Source organism: Maylandia zebra, linkage group LG3 (assembly GCF_041146795.1).
Source record: "Maylandia zebra isolate NMK-2024a linkage group LG3, Mzebra_GT3a, whole genome shotgun sequence".
In the NCBI taxonomy this organism is placed as follows: Eukaryota; Metazoa; Chordata; class Actinopteri; order Cichliformes; family Cichlidae; genus Maylandia; species Maylandia zebra.
This window is the reverse complement of record NC_135169.1, coordinates 28,830,920-28,847,689: the sequence shown is the minus strand read 5'-3', so window position 1 is coordinate 28,847,689 and position 16,770 is coordinate 28,830,920.

Genomic DNA, 16,770 nt, shown 5'->3' with positions numbered 1-16,770 from the left:
GTTTAAGAGACGCTGGTATTGGATCTTAATGATTTGATAATAAAACCAACAGCTTAATTATACTGCATGATATCACTGTAATTAGAAACCATTAAGACAAATTTCTGGTAAACTGACTATATACAGGAAAGCAGTACTTTTCATTTCATTTTCATTTCTGCTGAAATGAATGAAGCTATGATTGAAGGTATTTTACTAATGCACAAAGATTAATACAATTGTCTCACTAACATGCTTGATCCCCAGGAAGAGATGACATCACGCTCAGCACAATGGAACATATTACATAATACCAAAGACACAGGAATGTGCAGTATGCAGCAGGCGTGGCTGAGACTCTCCTGTCATCACACACCTGCTGCAGCTCTAACAGGTCTCCTAAAAGGTGAGTAAGCTAAAATATCTCTTGTGTTTTTGAAAGACAGAAAAACAGTTAAATTTTCTCTTTATTTAAAATTTGTAAGTTAAGAACCTAACAATCCAAGCTGTAATAAATCATAAATCTATTTGGTGATTTGATAATTTAATGTCCAGATGTGACAAAGCAATCAAAAGGGGTTATAATAAAAATAAAATGACAACGCTATCTAGGGGAATTCCATTCCAAGGAAATACAAAATCTTAAAAACCAGAAAAGATTGTAGAGATTCAAGGATGCTCCAATAAAGCTAACTGTGGCACAACCTGTCTTGGATTACATAAAACTGTACAATGGACAGGAGTTAAGCTGGCATGCACTGTGTCATTTTTTGTGTGTGATTCAGCTCCTGCTCAAACTGTACAATTGAAATGCAGAGGTTAGAAGTTTGTAGATCATGATGCAGGTACTCACACCATACGGCCCAATGCTCTGATGCGACCTGAATGCTCACACTGTGCATCCATAACATGAAGTAGTCATATTAAGTGTTAAAAGAGTGACCCACCACTGAAGGTCCGACGGCTACTGGTGTGTCTTTAGTTTGCTGTTTTAAAAACAAAATCTGTCTCTCAAGTTAAAAACATGTTAAAAGTCAATGAAAAACTCTACAAGGACACCAAGCACCAAGCTCGCGGCTCACAGTCTTGAGAAAGTGTACATTTTAATAAAACAAGAAACCACAAACGCGCATGCACACATACACTTAAAACAAAATACACGGACTGCTGAACTTGCACCATGCAAGTAAACAGTGGCCAGTACTGGTTATGGTTGTTAAAATATTGATCGTGGGCCCTCAGAAGAAGAGGAATATCCTGCACAGCTCCCTATGGAAACTGGAGCAAGCCAGCTGGATAGGTACAGGTATTGCAACCAACCAGCACTCGAGGGCAGTGTGGCCTAAATATAGGTAGCGAAAAAGCACCCCGGCAGGTAGGCTGTGCACCTGACTTGACCATATCAAGCATATCCACTCTCACTGACATCAGACTGAACTATGTGAAAAAAAGCACAATGAAGAATGAGGTTTTGATTCAAAGGGTTTACCTGTACATTAGCTGAGCTGTCAAAATGTTATAGCAAATTATAACATCTGTGCTGCAACTATGGTTAGTGTTTTTGTTTTGATTTCTTTTTTGTTGTGTTTTGGGAGAGATGCAGCATCTAGTTTTGTTAGTCTTCATGTCAGAAAGCATAAACTAAGAAGGCAGTATGGGGTGAACACTATGCATGATAGTGTAATGATGTTATGTTTTTCTGTCTAATCCACATCTCTTCAGGTATCTGTTTCTGCTTCAGAAACTAGTCCAGTGGGATTTAAAGAAAGACACAAAACATTCCTCTTCATTCTGAAGTCTAAGCTTAAAGCCATGGAACAAAATGAAAATGTAGCAGGAGTTTTGGAGACTGACATCACAGATAATCCTACTGTGTCCAGAACCAGGGAGCTGTTCTCTTTCTTGGCACTGATTAATGCTTACGTACCTGAGTTTCACCTCCCGATGCAACAGTGTCAACAAATCCTTAGACCACCTGATCCAATCCATGGAGGACCCCCTGTGAAGAAATTAATGGATTCAGTTTGTGTTGCTCAAACTGAACCATGTGTATAAACAATTAATTAAAGATTTGTTAACAAAAGAGAGAAATGGGAAAAACAAACAAAAAAAGTTTTCAGGATTGATAACAGACATTTTGGAAAAAGAAAAGCTTCACCGTGCTGTCTCTGTATTGAAATCTGCAACATACAAATTCCAAGAAATTCTTGTTTCCCCCCCAAAAATTTCTCGTCTATATTGCACAAAAACCAAGAATTTAAGACTAGCTGAAAAATGGGTCAAGACAGTGGTTGCAAGAGCTCCAATTAACTCTTACGTGGCCGACACTCTTGGACAAGTTTATAAGAAACGCTTAATTCAAGCCAGTAAGGATAAAGATGACATTTTAAAAAGGGCAAAGGCAAATGGTATCTAACCTACTCCAAACCTGGCATGAGCAGCTTTGAGCCGCCTTTCTTCTGGGGGGGGTTGTTGCACTCTGTTATGAGTACTACACAAAAAAACAGAGCAGCAGACTCCACCAGCTTTCCAGGCCTCGTTGATTTGCTCAATCACGGTCTTTTCATGTCAAAGAGAAGGCGTGCTAGATTTGAGGAGCCTGAAAAAACTGTGTCATCTGATGATGGCGAACAGAGGTGGCAGCCAATGATCTTTTGGGCTCTGCAATTACCCTGTGTGTATCCTTCCTGTTCTCAGTTGAGGCTCCTGTGTCCCAAACACCTGGACAGTAGGAGAGCCCTCCCTCCACTGAGGACTGGCAACAGGCCACCTGCAGCTTCTGGTTTTATATAAGTCTTATTCATACCAAGTGCATCAGTTCTTTTACTTTTGGTTTGATACAAAACTTTTTTTTTCACAGATTAAAATATTTATTATTATTTTATTTAATTACAATTCCATTTGTGAGTAACATGAACTTATTGCACACTGGGAATTATTAAGGTTCAGATATGATATTTGGAATTTTGAGTTTTCTAATTTTTTCTTGTCATTCTTTTTCTGCTCTTTTCAAACTAGATACCATAAGTAACAACACTGGTACAACTACAGCCTCACTGACATTTCCTATGCAAGGTATAACATATTATATAACATGTTAATTATTAGCCCCATGTGCATATTGCACATACAACACAATTAATGTAATAATTAATAATGTAGTAATTAAAAACTTATTGAGTTTGGTTATTTGCTGTGAGAAGCAACAGCGTTCAATTTGTAAAGCTATGAAAAATCTGGCAATGCTTAATGACAAATGTGTTTAATTTTCAAAAGATATTATGTAGAATATGAATAAACTTAAATAAGTCTTATTGTTGTTAGTCCATCAGTGCATTTCCTTTTGGTTTGATTTAAAAAAAATGGAAATCAACAAAAGGAAGGTACAGATCCTGAATAACGTACTTACAGTGAACACCATGTCACCAGTGACCCATATATGGTTATGTTTTATTTCATCCATATGTTAAAGAGAGAAATGTTTGGAAACTAGAAGAATTTCATGGCCAGTTTTATCCATCCATCCATTCGCTTCCGCTTATCCTTTTCAGGGTCGCGGGGGGCGCTGGAGTCTATCCCAGCTGTCATAGTGCGAGAGGCGGGGTACACCCTGGACAGGTCGCCAGTCTGTCGCAGGGCTAACACACAGGGACAGACACTATTCACACTCACATTCACTCGCACATTCACACCTAGTGGCAATTTGGATTATCCAATTAACCTATCCCCACAAGCTGCATGTCTTTGGACCAGTTTTATGTTTTGATTAATTCAGTGTCTAATCTTCATTTTGAGCTACAGATCTGTTAAGAATGCACAAATATCCTATCTGACATTAACAAGTGATGATTAATCCTTGAGGCCAGGGAGAGGGGACTTTTTACGGTTTTACAACCTATTTTAAGAGAAAAAAACATAAATAATCTCGTAATATCAGGTCCTGTTTTCTTTAAGATATAAAAACAAAACAGCTAAACAGTATGTAAGTTGTCTGGTCGAAATTAGAAGTTAGACTGTTTGGATTTCAGTGTATCTCTAACCAGGTTCACACATCTCTTTCTTCCTCTGGCAGACACATGTGTGGAGAACAGCAAATTACTCTAAAAGAGGACCAAAGAGAAGATTTGACCACAGTATAGTGTAAACTCATCACTATACTCATTAATCCCATGCACTGTTTGTGTGGCTTTTCTCAGATCTGACTGAAATCGAAATTCTTCTCACAGTGTGTAATGCAGGTATTGATGATCCTCAGAATAATAATTAAGTGAAAAATATTATGGAGGTTGTTCTGAGCTGCTGCATAATTTTGGCTTAGAAATTAATTTTTGTCATACTGAAATATAATGATCGTGCAGGGTTTTGTGACAGTAGTAAAGAAGAGAAAAAAAGACTGTTATGATTTTCTACACCGGTGTTCCATTATTCACCACTAGATGGAGGCAGTCACCTGTGTGTGCGTGTGTGTGTGTGCGTGGTCCTTTTTACATGTATGAAAATGCATATCCAAGTGTGGTTATACATCAGCCTCTAAAGTGGTTTCAAGAACTCAGCTTGACTTTGCACACTGAAGAGTAACGACATGGGGGGGAAAAAGCAGAATAACAATAAAAACACTTTTGACAATCAAGTAATCTTAATAGTCACTTGCAATAAATCTAAATATTAAACTTTTGCATTTGCAAATAAGGACTTGCATGTAAATAAAAGTATTATCTTAAGCTTGATCATCCTCTTGCTGAAAGTTGAAACAGAAGATTAAGTTCAATTAAACATGTACCTCTAGTTTAAAAGGGGTTCACAAACTCACTTTGGTCTTTAATTGTTTATACACAGGGAAATGACAAGATGAAAGAAAGGCAGAATAACAACACACTAGAAACACTTTGGAGATTCTCGTAATCTTAAGCATTTTCAAATTTGCATTTGCAAATAAGGACTTACATGTAAATAAGTGCATTTTCTTGAGCTTTATCATTCTCTTACTTAAAGTTAAAACAGGAGAATAAAGTAAATATGGGTCAATTCCTTTTTTATTTCTATAGTGTCAGATCACAACAGCACTACAGTATTGGCCTCAATGCATCTAATAGACCCTATAATAATAGAGAGAAAACCCCAACAAACAAACAACCTCCTATGACCAAGCACTTTACGACAGTTGGAAGGAAAAAGTCCTTTTTAACGGGAAGAAGCCTCAGGCAGGAGCAGCGACTGGTTGGGGTGAGGGGAGGGAGTAAGGCCAAAAGGCACACAGTGCAAGAGAATAACAATGATTAAATGCAGAGTGTTGTATAAACACATATAGAGTGTAAGGTGTACTGCAGCTTAATTAAGGGAGGTCAGCTGATCCAACTCAAAATACATGTATTTAAAAAAAAAGAAGTTTTGAGCCAAATCTTAAAAGTAGAGAGGATGTCTATCTCCCAAATCCAAACTGGGAACTGGTTTGGCCTCCCATTGTACTTTTAAATACCCCAGAAACCACAAGTAATCCCGCAGTCTGAGAGCAAAGTGCTTTAATAGGTTCATATGGTACTATGAGGGGTTGAAAATACAGTATATTGCCAAAAGGATTCACTCACCCATGCTAGCACTAGCGGAGATGGTAACGCGGTAACGTGTTACTGTAATCTGATTACTTTTTTCAAGTAATGAGTAAAGTCAGGGATTACTATTGCAAAAAAGGTAATTAGATTACCGTTACTTACCCGTAAGCATGCTGCGTTACTACGTTACTAAAACCATGATTCTTTTGTGAGTGTCTCATGACAATGACGTAAGCAAGTGCGACGTGCGTGACAACAGCTGTGTGCAGATCAAAAATGGATAATATATCGAGTGCTAGAGAGAGTATGACCATGCCGCGTTTAAATCGTGGAAGTACTGACCTTACTTTGAGTTTGATTTCGTAAAAAGTGACAAAAACATTAGCATCCGCTGTTCACTGCGTGGGAAGAAAACGTCTTTTTACAGGACAAACCTCCGCCTGCTATACAGGTGAAAACAGAGCAACAGGACCACTGAGTCTTTGATTTTATTTATTTTCTGCTGTGTTTTACTTGCATCTATTTGAAAGACTGAGTGTAAACACAAAATAATATTTTGTTTTATGTGCTGGAATGTGCAGAAAATAGGTTTAAATGTTAAACAAATTTCTTCCAGTCAGAGAATGTTGCATATAATTTGATTTTTGCTTGATGCATAAAGTTAAGATTTAAACTAATAAAACAAATTTTAGACTTTTTTTTCATTTGATTACATTTTATATAATGGATTATGCAGAAAGTAGTAGAAAGTAGTAAAGTCGAATTGGGCTGAAAGATCTATTGCTTTATTACCTATTCAAGTAGTAAATCATGTTTTTAAAAAGTAACTAAGTAACTAATTACTTTTGAAAATAAGTAATCAGTAAATTAAAGGGATACTTTTTGGGGAAGTAATCAGTAATTAGTTACTGATTACTTTTTCAACTAACTTGACCAACACTGGTCACTACTAAATTTTCCATAGTCAATTGTTCAGTGAAATTTAATTAAATGAAATTCAGTTCAGTTTTATTTATATACCACCAACAGCCACCTAAAGCTGCTTTATATTTTAAGGTAAAACCCCTGTAGTTAGTAGTATTGTAATAAAGTGGAAGCAATTAGGAATGACAACAACTCGGCCAGGAAGTGGTAACCAAATTCCCTTAACTCTTCTCCATAATTGTTTTGCATTGCGTACGAATAAATGGACCTTTAGTTACACAGAAGGATTCACAGTCAAAACACAGCAGATGTTACAGGGAAGCCACAGGGTACACAACACATCAGATCAGGTACTTTCTAAACTTTGATTGTAAATTCAAATTTTACATGTACAAATATTTATTTATTTCTATTAGTTGCTTTACTGGTAGTAATAGTTGTTTTTAGTTTTAATGTTTTACTTTAATTGTTGGCTTTCAAAATTGGAACGTATTCTCGTAAGGTTTTTAGAACATAAACCCACAATTATAATTATACTCAGAAGTACAAATACTTCAATACTGTCGACTTTTCAGGTACCTGTACTTTACTTGAGTATTTATTTTTCTGACAACTTTTTGCCTTTACTCCCTACACTTTTAAACAAGTATTTTTTTACTTCTTGTATTTTTAAAATCAACTTGTAACTTTAGGTTCGTTTATAACGTTTATATTTGGGACTCAAAGTGGGCTGGAAAGAGTGCAGGTATCTGTAAATTCAGAATCTAGCCCACCCTACAGAAGAGGAGGGCGCATATAGGGAGTCACCTTTTTTTTAAGTGTCAGGTCAAATGTAACATTTTAACAAATATTAGCAAACACACAAACTGTTGTGTGTAGTTTGTTGCACAGTGTGTTGTCAGCTTAAGGTCCAGCTGCTGTACACAGGGAGATTTGAGAAAAGACAGGATAGGAGAGACAGGAAAGGACAGCTGAGTGACGCTTGATAAACTGCAAATTTAAAGCTTATATGTAATGTCATCATTTTGACTGTTGGGTTTTTCTCTGTATGTATTATTTTGGTGAATTAGCGCTGTATAAATAAAGTGGAATTGAAATGAACTGATCACATAGTAGCTATTCCTGCAAAACAAACTCGGCTATAATATCTATGTGTTACTCAAATTCTGCCTGAAACTACTCGGTAGTTTGTACGGGTGGAAAGAGCTTAACTTGTTGTACTGTGGTGAATTTATTGTAACAGTGACTGTGGTGCCCATGGTCAGTGGTGGTTTACATCATACTACATACTGTAGTAGCTTAATTTGATGGTTACAGATATTATTACGGACATAAGTGGAATTCACTTTTATGCCAGCTGTATACTGTCTTTCTATACAGTATACTGTTAGAGTAATGGAAATCAGCCAAGATATCTATGAAACCTCCTGAATTCAGTTGTGTAAATCTACAAAGAGCAACCAGTCGCTGATCACAACATGTAAACAACGGAAATTTACTGAAGCTGGCTTCATTGTTTTTATGGTGCTTTTGTAAACCATTTGATTATCAAATAATAAATGACCACGTATTTTTGTGAATTTATTCATAGTTATATTTTTAAGTAAATATAGTAGGTGCAATGCATGACACAACAATTATCTGCCTGGTAGGCTTTGAGAGTAAACAAATAAGGATAATTTTCCATTCAAAGAAATTCTTGGATTTGACTTCAGCCATATTTAAATTCTTTCTGTGAATTGCAGGAATGTTCTTTGGGCTTTTGACTCCAGAGACCACGATGTCACATTCAACAGGTAACTGAGTACAGTTACACCCGCTATGGCCTTTAAGACTAAGTCTTTCAAAAATATAATGTGTTGATGACTCAGCTGAATATCATATGGCAGCAGACATTCAAGTTTAATGAAACCAAGCAGGGCAAATTAAGAATGACTGATTGCTGGAAAAGTGTCACGAATGGCTAATGAGTAGCAAGGCTCCAATGATTGCAGGTAGTGACCCAATTCGGTACAGCCCAACTTTGTTATTTGTTTTATTAATCAAAATCACTATAGTTAAAAAACAAGTTACTCTAGATAAGCAACGAAACACTTCTTTGTTTCCAGAAGAAAAAGTTCTTGGCAACTTGGCTTAGACTGATGCACCTGCAAACTGATTCAGATAAAATCCCAGTCATACAGGACGCACTTGGATTCTGGAATGCCTGGAAATGTACAAGAGCTTTAGGACACTAAGAAACTTCACCGGGAATTCCATGTGAAAGTGGAAAACAACATTAGAGGCCATCAAGGCAAGAAAAGTCCTTGGATGGTTTCATCCTAAATCCATCACCCTGAGACTATGCTCAGCAGAAGGAAGGAGGCCTAGGACTAGTGAGTGTCAGAACAGTATCCAGGATGAAATATCATGGCCACAACTGACCACATGCTTAATGAATACCTTGGAAGCAGTAAAAAAGAAGAGGAGCAAGTAGAAGAACCATCATGGAATCCTAAAAATGGTGCTTAGAATTAGCTCTGAGCACAAGATAGATGGATGCTTTTGTCTATCACACCAGGCAAGCTCTTGTGTGCAGGCAGTGCAGAGATGTCGTTGAGATAATCCAGTATAACATAACAGCTGAATGCAAGATAGATTAATTTAGACTATGGCTCCACAGCATAGATTGTCGTAAATCATTTAGAACGGTGCCGTATCAGTGCCAGACCATTTTATTAAATCATAGGGTGTACTTGGTTTGTCAAAGGACTTAAAGACTTAAATCCAAGTTATTTATGCATTAGTGTTGTCAGCATTAATCTCATTAAAATGACATTAACGCCATAACCGCATTAATGGTAAATCTCCGTTAATGGGTTAGCGTCTAAGCATTGTGTATGTAAACTTTATATAGCAGGTTTAAGAATCCTAATGACTTTTGAATGTATAATTGAATGTACAATTACCCTCAGCCAAATAGTAGTAACATTTTCTTAATGTCTTACATTCCACTTAGACTCACCTGATGACTGTCAGTGGTTCTTTAAATCTCCTATGACGCACTTTTAACCAAATGCATTTCAGTTTCTCCAAAACTGCTTTGCATAATGTACAAGTAAATGGACCTTCAGATCTACAGTAGGTGCATAGATAAACTACACCAGATACAGTGGAACATATCAGGCACTGGTTTAACTCTATGTATCATTTTTTATATAATTTAGTAAAACCAATCTGTATGCCTTTATTTCAAAGTTGGTATATTGAAAAAAGTGCTTGTGTATTTCTTGTTTCCAGACTAATTTGTCTACATATACAAAATCTTGTATATGAAGAAGAAATTTAGTGAACTCAAAATCACTTTTTTAAAATTCATCCAAGAATAAATGAATCAATTGCAATTCGTATATTTAAATGACCTGTCAAAAAAAGCATCTTGGGAAACAACCTGGGAAACAAACAAGCAGGCATGAGTGGACGACAGAATTGATATGATAGTTTGCACTCAGGCAGATAATAATGATAATACCAAAGCCTTAATACCATAACTATAGAAAAAATTATATAATGTCTGTTTCTATATTTTTCTTTTATGGAAATGTTAAAGTTGTCCAATGAATTGGCGTCATTAATATCAATGGAGAGTTATAGTTGTGTAATTGGGATGGAAGTTTACCTATTTTGCTTTTAAAATAATTTAGCCAGCTTCTACTGCTTCTGTAACTTTATAGTACACCTTATTATACATAACCAAAACATATGACATATTTGTGCATTCAGTGGATGACAGCAAGTTATTATTCTGCATGTTTTGGGCTGCAGGAAGTTTCCTAATGCTTTTGATGACTACCACCAGGATGGCACTGGTTTCAACAGGGTCCAGTAAAACAGGTAAATAAGCACACATGATCATTGTTTGTTTTTGGTGTTTTTGTTTGCTTTTTATTTTGTTGTCATTGCATTTTGCATTTTTCAATCATTGATACAGTTAATATTTTAGTATACATGTATTTCAGGTCAGTATTCAGCATTCAATGTTTTTGTGGGCAGTCTGGCCTTTGTCTTCTGAACTCTCGTATCAACAAGGCATTTTCCCAGCAGAAAACTTTGTCCCACTGAATTTTGTTTTCTTTTTTTAATCATTCTCTGTTAAACAGTAGAGATGGTTCTTTGGGACAATCTCAGTAGATCAGCAGCTTCTGAAATACGTGGCATCAACAACCATGCAAAATTCAAAGTTACATAAATCCCCCTTTTCTTCTTTCTGATGTTCAGGTTGAACTTCAGCCGGTCATTTTGACCATTTCTGCATGTCTAAATGCATTGAGATACACACACGTGATTGGCTGATTAGATAAGCAGACAGCAGTTACTACTATTGCTTCACGTCAAGAGGTTTTTGGATTTGAATCCCCAGGCACTTGGGACTCTCTGTTATATGTGTTCGTGTTTGACCTTGTGCTTGTGTGTACTGTCTTTGGGTACTCTGGGTTTCTCCCACAATCCACAGACATACATAGTGTTTTAGCTGGTGATTCAAAATTGGCCAACTTAAGCATGAATGGTTAGGTGTGTCTCTATGATGGAGTGGCAACCTGTCCAGGGTGATGTAACCTGTACTTCCCCTGAGGGAAGTACAGGTTACATCATTATCTTCATCTCTCAAAGTTGCGTTGGCACAAATATGGCAACACTCTAAAATGTTTTCAGAAAAAAAATTATTTAATAAGACCATGATGACATAAAGTCATTGGAACAAATTGGGAATTATTTCTTGGCGTCTGTGTGTAAGACTGGATAATCTTGTGTTTTAGTGCAGTTCCACTTCATCAATGAATCCCTAACCTGGTATGAGGCTCAGAGCTTCTGCAGATTAAAATACACTGACCTGGCAACCATAAACAACATGGATGAAGAAAACCAGCTGGTCAGTACACTGGACAGTCACAAGACCGCCACATGGATCGGACTTTACAACGGACAGAACGACAGGTGGCTGTGGTCTGATGGGAGTGGCAGAGCAGACTTCACCAAATAGAGCCTTGATCAACCAGACAACTATAATGGGAAAGAGTCGTGTGCAGAGATACAAGATGACGGCCTCTGGAATGATATTCCATGTGACTTAACCAGAGCTTATGTGTGTTATGAAAGTGAGTAAATTGCAATTACAGTTGAAACTGTTGTGAGTGATCATAATTGATCATAATTTTAACTCATTCACTGCCATGGACGTCTATAGACGTCAATTACGTTTTTCAATGGGAGGGGCTAGAATACAACCTCGGGCAGCTTGTCAGTGAACATCAGACTGCTTGAAATGTATTTTTCACAAAAAGCTCGTTTTCTCCCTTTTTGTGGTCAAAACAGGCATTTTTGGTGGAACCCACCTCTCTTCTACAGCTGATTACTAAAGAATGGAAAATGGTAGAAACAAGCTTTTTTTTTTTGGATGGAAGAAGAGAGTCTGTTCTTCATTTTGGTAGGTTCAGCGTTTATATGATCATAACACAGTTTTCTGTGGCTCATCAAAAATGAGTAAGAATGCTCAAAAGCCCTGGCAGTGAATGAGTTAATATGAAATTTTTATTGATGATAATCAATTTAATCTATATAATATTTAAAAACAAAAATGAAAACGTGACCGAGTGACTAGCACACAAAATGATAATTTGCTAGCGGTGAGATTATGAGAACTCACTGTGCTGATTCGAACAGTTGTGGTCCAGACTGAAGTAACTCAACAGCTATGTTTCCAAAAGGATGTAAAATATCCCACCAACTCTGGCTGTTCTCTGGGTAGGTCTGTATTTTCTCCTCAGGTTCATCTCAGCGCTTTTGCGTGAACTTTAGGATGAATTCCAGCAAAACAAAATAAAATAAATATAAAATATTTTTAATGTAACAAAGATACAGCAAGTTTATTTCAGTAATGACAAACATCGTCCAAACAATGGCTGAGCAAACCAGTAGATTAGTGGCTACAATGGCGGCACTCCGGCTCCTTTTCACTCATCTTCTTTTAGAAGTCAGTCCAGCAACAGGCATTTGAAACATGGGCAAGACCAGGTACTTTTCTTTCAAAGGAGATGTTTAATGAAACTGTAAATTAACACTGCAAGACTTGGTGAAAAAACTGTGTTGCTTCCAGTTTATCCGACTTCCAACTATCTAAGCACATAATTACCAAAAAGCGCATCAGAATTTCACATTTCTGTATTATATGCTTTTAACATAACAGTATTTGAAAATCATCTGAAAATTATACTTAACAACAAAAAATGTATATTTCTCCTTTTAACCCCTTTTACCAGAACCAGTGAACTAGCCTTTAATTGGCTCTTACAGTGGCCAAACAGACTTAATGAAAGAGCAAATGATCTGCTGACCAAAATAATACAGGTCAAGCCTAAGTTGTACTTCAGTTAAATTTAATTTCATTTATATAGCAACAAATCATTAAAAAAAAGTTGCTTCAAGGCGCTTTATATTTTAACCTCCTAAGACCTGAACTCTTTCATGGCATGCATTTTTAATTTCTCCTTGCTATTTGGGCTGATTGGGACTTGATGAATGTAAAAACAAAGAATTATCTTTTAACCTGATTTTGCTCTTCAAGGGCCTGATTCATTTTAAAGTTTGATAAAACTGTGGCAGTATAATGTCCTCGTAAGTGGATAACAGGCCCTTGTATAAAAAAACAACAAGATTTTGTAGACAACCCCAAAATGTGATGTCCACATATATGGACAACAGGTCCAAGTGTTTATGACCAGAAACATCATGGCTCTGCTGTTAGTAATTTGGCTCTAAATCACTTACCTGACTATTTTTCTTGGCAGAAAAAATAAGTCTAACTCCTTTTTACTCCTCTCCCCTTGTGTGTCTCTAGTTCAGCAGGATGGCAGCAAGAAGTATGTGGTTTACACACAGGAGCAAACCTGGCAGAGCAGTCAAGATCTGTGCAGACAGAAGCACACTGATCTGGCATGTGTGCTTACAGTCAAGGAAAATGCAGCGATTGCTGCAGTTACCACCAAAGCGTGGATTGGTCTGTTTAAAGATGCTTGGGTTTGGTCAGATGGAACAAAGACCTCCTTCAGGTACTGGAAAAGAGGCGGAAGTTATAGTGGAAACTGTGTTTCTGTGGAAGGATCACAGACGGGACGCTGGATACCAGCTGACTGTAACAAGAAAGCAACATTTATCTGTCAAGGAGGTAAGTTCCTGAAATGGACAAGTAATAAATCAATTTCTTTATAAGTGTGATACAACTGTTGTTTTCATTAAAGCATCAAAACGTGGGTTAAAAAATAATAATAATAATTATCACAACAATAAATGACATATTTCTTTATTTGTGTTCTACAGATGCCAAACTAAAGAAGATGGTCATAAGGATGAAGGTGAAGTCTGATGTGGGTCTCACTGACTCCGCTGCCTCCAGTCAACTCCTAATGAAGGTACAAACGTAGATTCTAGGTTCCTTGTATCTTTACTGTCGCATTATGGAAAACAAGTTGTGCAGCAAGAGTTCATAAAACAACAGTAAACACCAAACACATCACAACAAACACAAAATATCTACAGAAAAAAATATTAGAGGTAAAGAAAAGTAGCAAAAGTTTTTTATTTTGTTCCAAAACATAACGAAATTTCACTTTTAACATGATTTAAAAACATTTAAATATGATTATTACCTGCATGACAGGGACATAAAGCTATGTGTGGTAAATCTAACAAGTATGAAAAACAGCTCTTTTCTTTTATAATGTTTTTCTTCAAGTTGGAGACCATCCTGAGAGATCAAGGGGTGGCTGATTTCAAACTCAGCTGGCAAAGTGATAAAAATGGCAGTCTCTTTCAGCGTTAGTTGGAAACTATGGAGAAGACGGGTAAGAGATGCTCACTGCAGACTGTATACACCATGCTGCAATTGAACTAGTTTTCATTTGAAACATATTAATCATTGTGGAAAGAAATATAGTCAATATAGTTAAAAACCAAAAAGTTAAACATGTTTTTCTCTTTCCAGGATGCTGACTGCAGAAGTACCTATGTTGCTTTACTGTAGCGCTGATGGATGGAAACAGATTATTTAAAGATTGGTTCTCACCTCACTGAATTTAGGTGGAAACTATAGGTTGGAAGTAGCACTCATACAATATAATATTAAATAAGGCAATGATATGAACTGAAATCCAAGTGCTAATAATAGATGCAAATCATTTTTAAGCATTGTAAAATGTGCCTGGTTTGGACATCGCAGTCCAAGTGCTTTGTTTTGCAAAAACGAGCTTTAAAAATGCAAGAAGAATAGCTTTCTCTGCCTATTCCTGTAGCTTGAAAGAAACAAAAAAACAAAACAAAAAACAAGTTTGTAGTTGTTCTATTACCTTGTTAAGGATTCTTGTGCTTTTATGTGGCCTCTATAATGTTAAAGGCTGTCCACAATAAAGTAACTTTCTGAATTTTCAACCTTTTATTCATATTTATGTATTGATTTTGTACTGGTTTTTGATTCTGATTCCCCACACTCATTATTGTCTTGATTTTGTTCTTTGTTATGTTCTAAAACCATTTATAGTACCACTTAATTCTTTTTTTTAATCACAAGTGATTCTTAGAGTCAGAGTCAGAAAGACTTATCCCCAAGAGGCAATTAAGATAGATGATACCTTGCCAAATGGATATACAATACAGAAACATCACGCTGGGGAAGTAGTGATGGGATTTCCGGCTCTTTTTAGAGAACCGGCTCTTTCGGTTCGGCTCACTAAAAAGAGCCGGCTCTTTCAGCTCCAAACCGGCTCTTCAGGTTGTTTTGTTGCTTTAATTTATTTATTATTAACAACAATATAAAATTATGCACAAAAGGAATTACTAACGTAAAAAAAAAGTAGTTTTATTTATATATGTTTATATATAAATATATGCGGTGGCCCCTAGAGACAAAACACGTACAAACTCCAAAACACATTTCTAGCATGAACTGAACTTCCAAAGCAGAGTAGATCACTTAAATTACACAATTGAAAGCATGTGTGTATTGTTTGTGCATTTATACACAAGCACTCACATATATTCAAATAATTTAAAAAAAAAGTTCATCTACCTGTTACTACCACACACCAAATCCGGTCGTTGGTACTTGCTGGCTTGTGTAGCCACAAGGTAACAAAATCTCAACACTGCGCCCAGCATCCTGGAGCACTTCTGTTGTCTTTTGTACGTGTTTTGAGTTTTTATATGCTTCTGAGTTTTTGCGTGCTTCGGAGTTTGTACGTGTTTTTACGTGTTTTGGAGTTTGTACGTGCTTCAGAGTTTGTACGTGATTTGGAGTTTGTATGTGCTTTGTCTCTAGGGGCCCACTGTAAATATACTTTTATTTATTCACTCCACATAAAATGTAATAAATAAATCATATAATACAAAAATCAACTATTCACATTTCAACTTTTAACTATTTAAATTTTCAGCTTTTTCCTTTTACAAATTTAAAGTGAAAACAACACAAAACACTGCAAACCACAACACAATTAAATATAAATTATAATATGAAAACAAAAAGAAGATGCATATTCTCTGTCATATGGACCTGCATGAATAAACTTTCTGAATCCTTTATCATCTGCAACCGAAAATAGTTGTGAATGATTACTATACCTTTCTAATGTGACGCTGTTGTCCCTGGCTCTCTTTCTCTCTCTCTCCCTCTGGCTCTGTTCCTGTGCTACTCAGTGTAACTACCGCCCCTCCCCCCTCTGCCCAGCGGCGGAGTGAAGCGGAAAAAAAGTGCAAGAGAGAGGCTGAGAGAAAAAAACAAACAAACCACGTGCCGGCTCGCGATAAGGAGCCGGCTCGCGATAAGGAGCCGGCTCGCGATAAGGAGCCGGCTCGCGTCGTTCACGTCAAAGAGCCGGCTCTAAGAGCCATTTCATTCGCAAACGACCCATCACTATGGGGAAACAGGTCAGGCCTGGTAGCACTGGCCAGTTGACCGCACGAGCAGTGACCCAGAACCAAAACAATGGAAAATGCACAACATGAGGAAACAACATGGGGGGGAGGGGGTGTCTGTGTCAGTGTACATGCGTGTGTGTGTGTGTGTGTGTGTTCCGTGTTCAGCCAAGAGAAAGTGTCCCTTCACTCGCTTGGGCAAAAGTCAACAATCTTCAGTTGACGCGGCTGGCCTTGATTGAGGAGGGAGAGAGTCACATCAACAGTCTTGTTATCTAAAGGAGAGTTTTGCCTTGAGCATCCAGCTGGTGCCAGGGGGGTCGCATTAGATGAAGATGGTAGTTGTTTTGGTTAGCGTGAGCAAACTGCTTCCAGT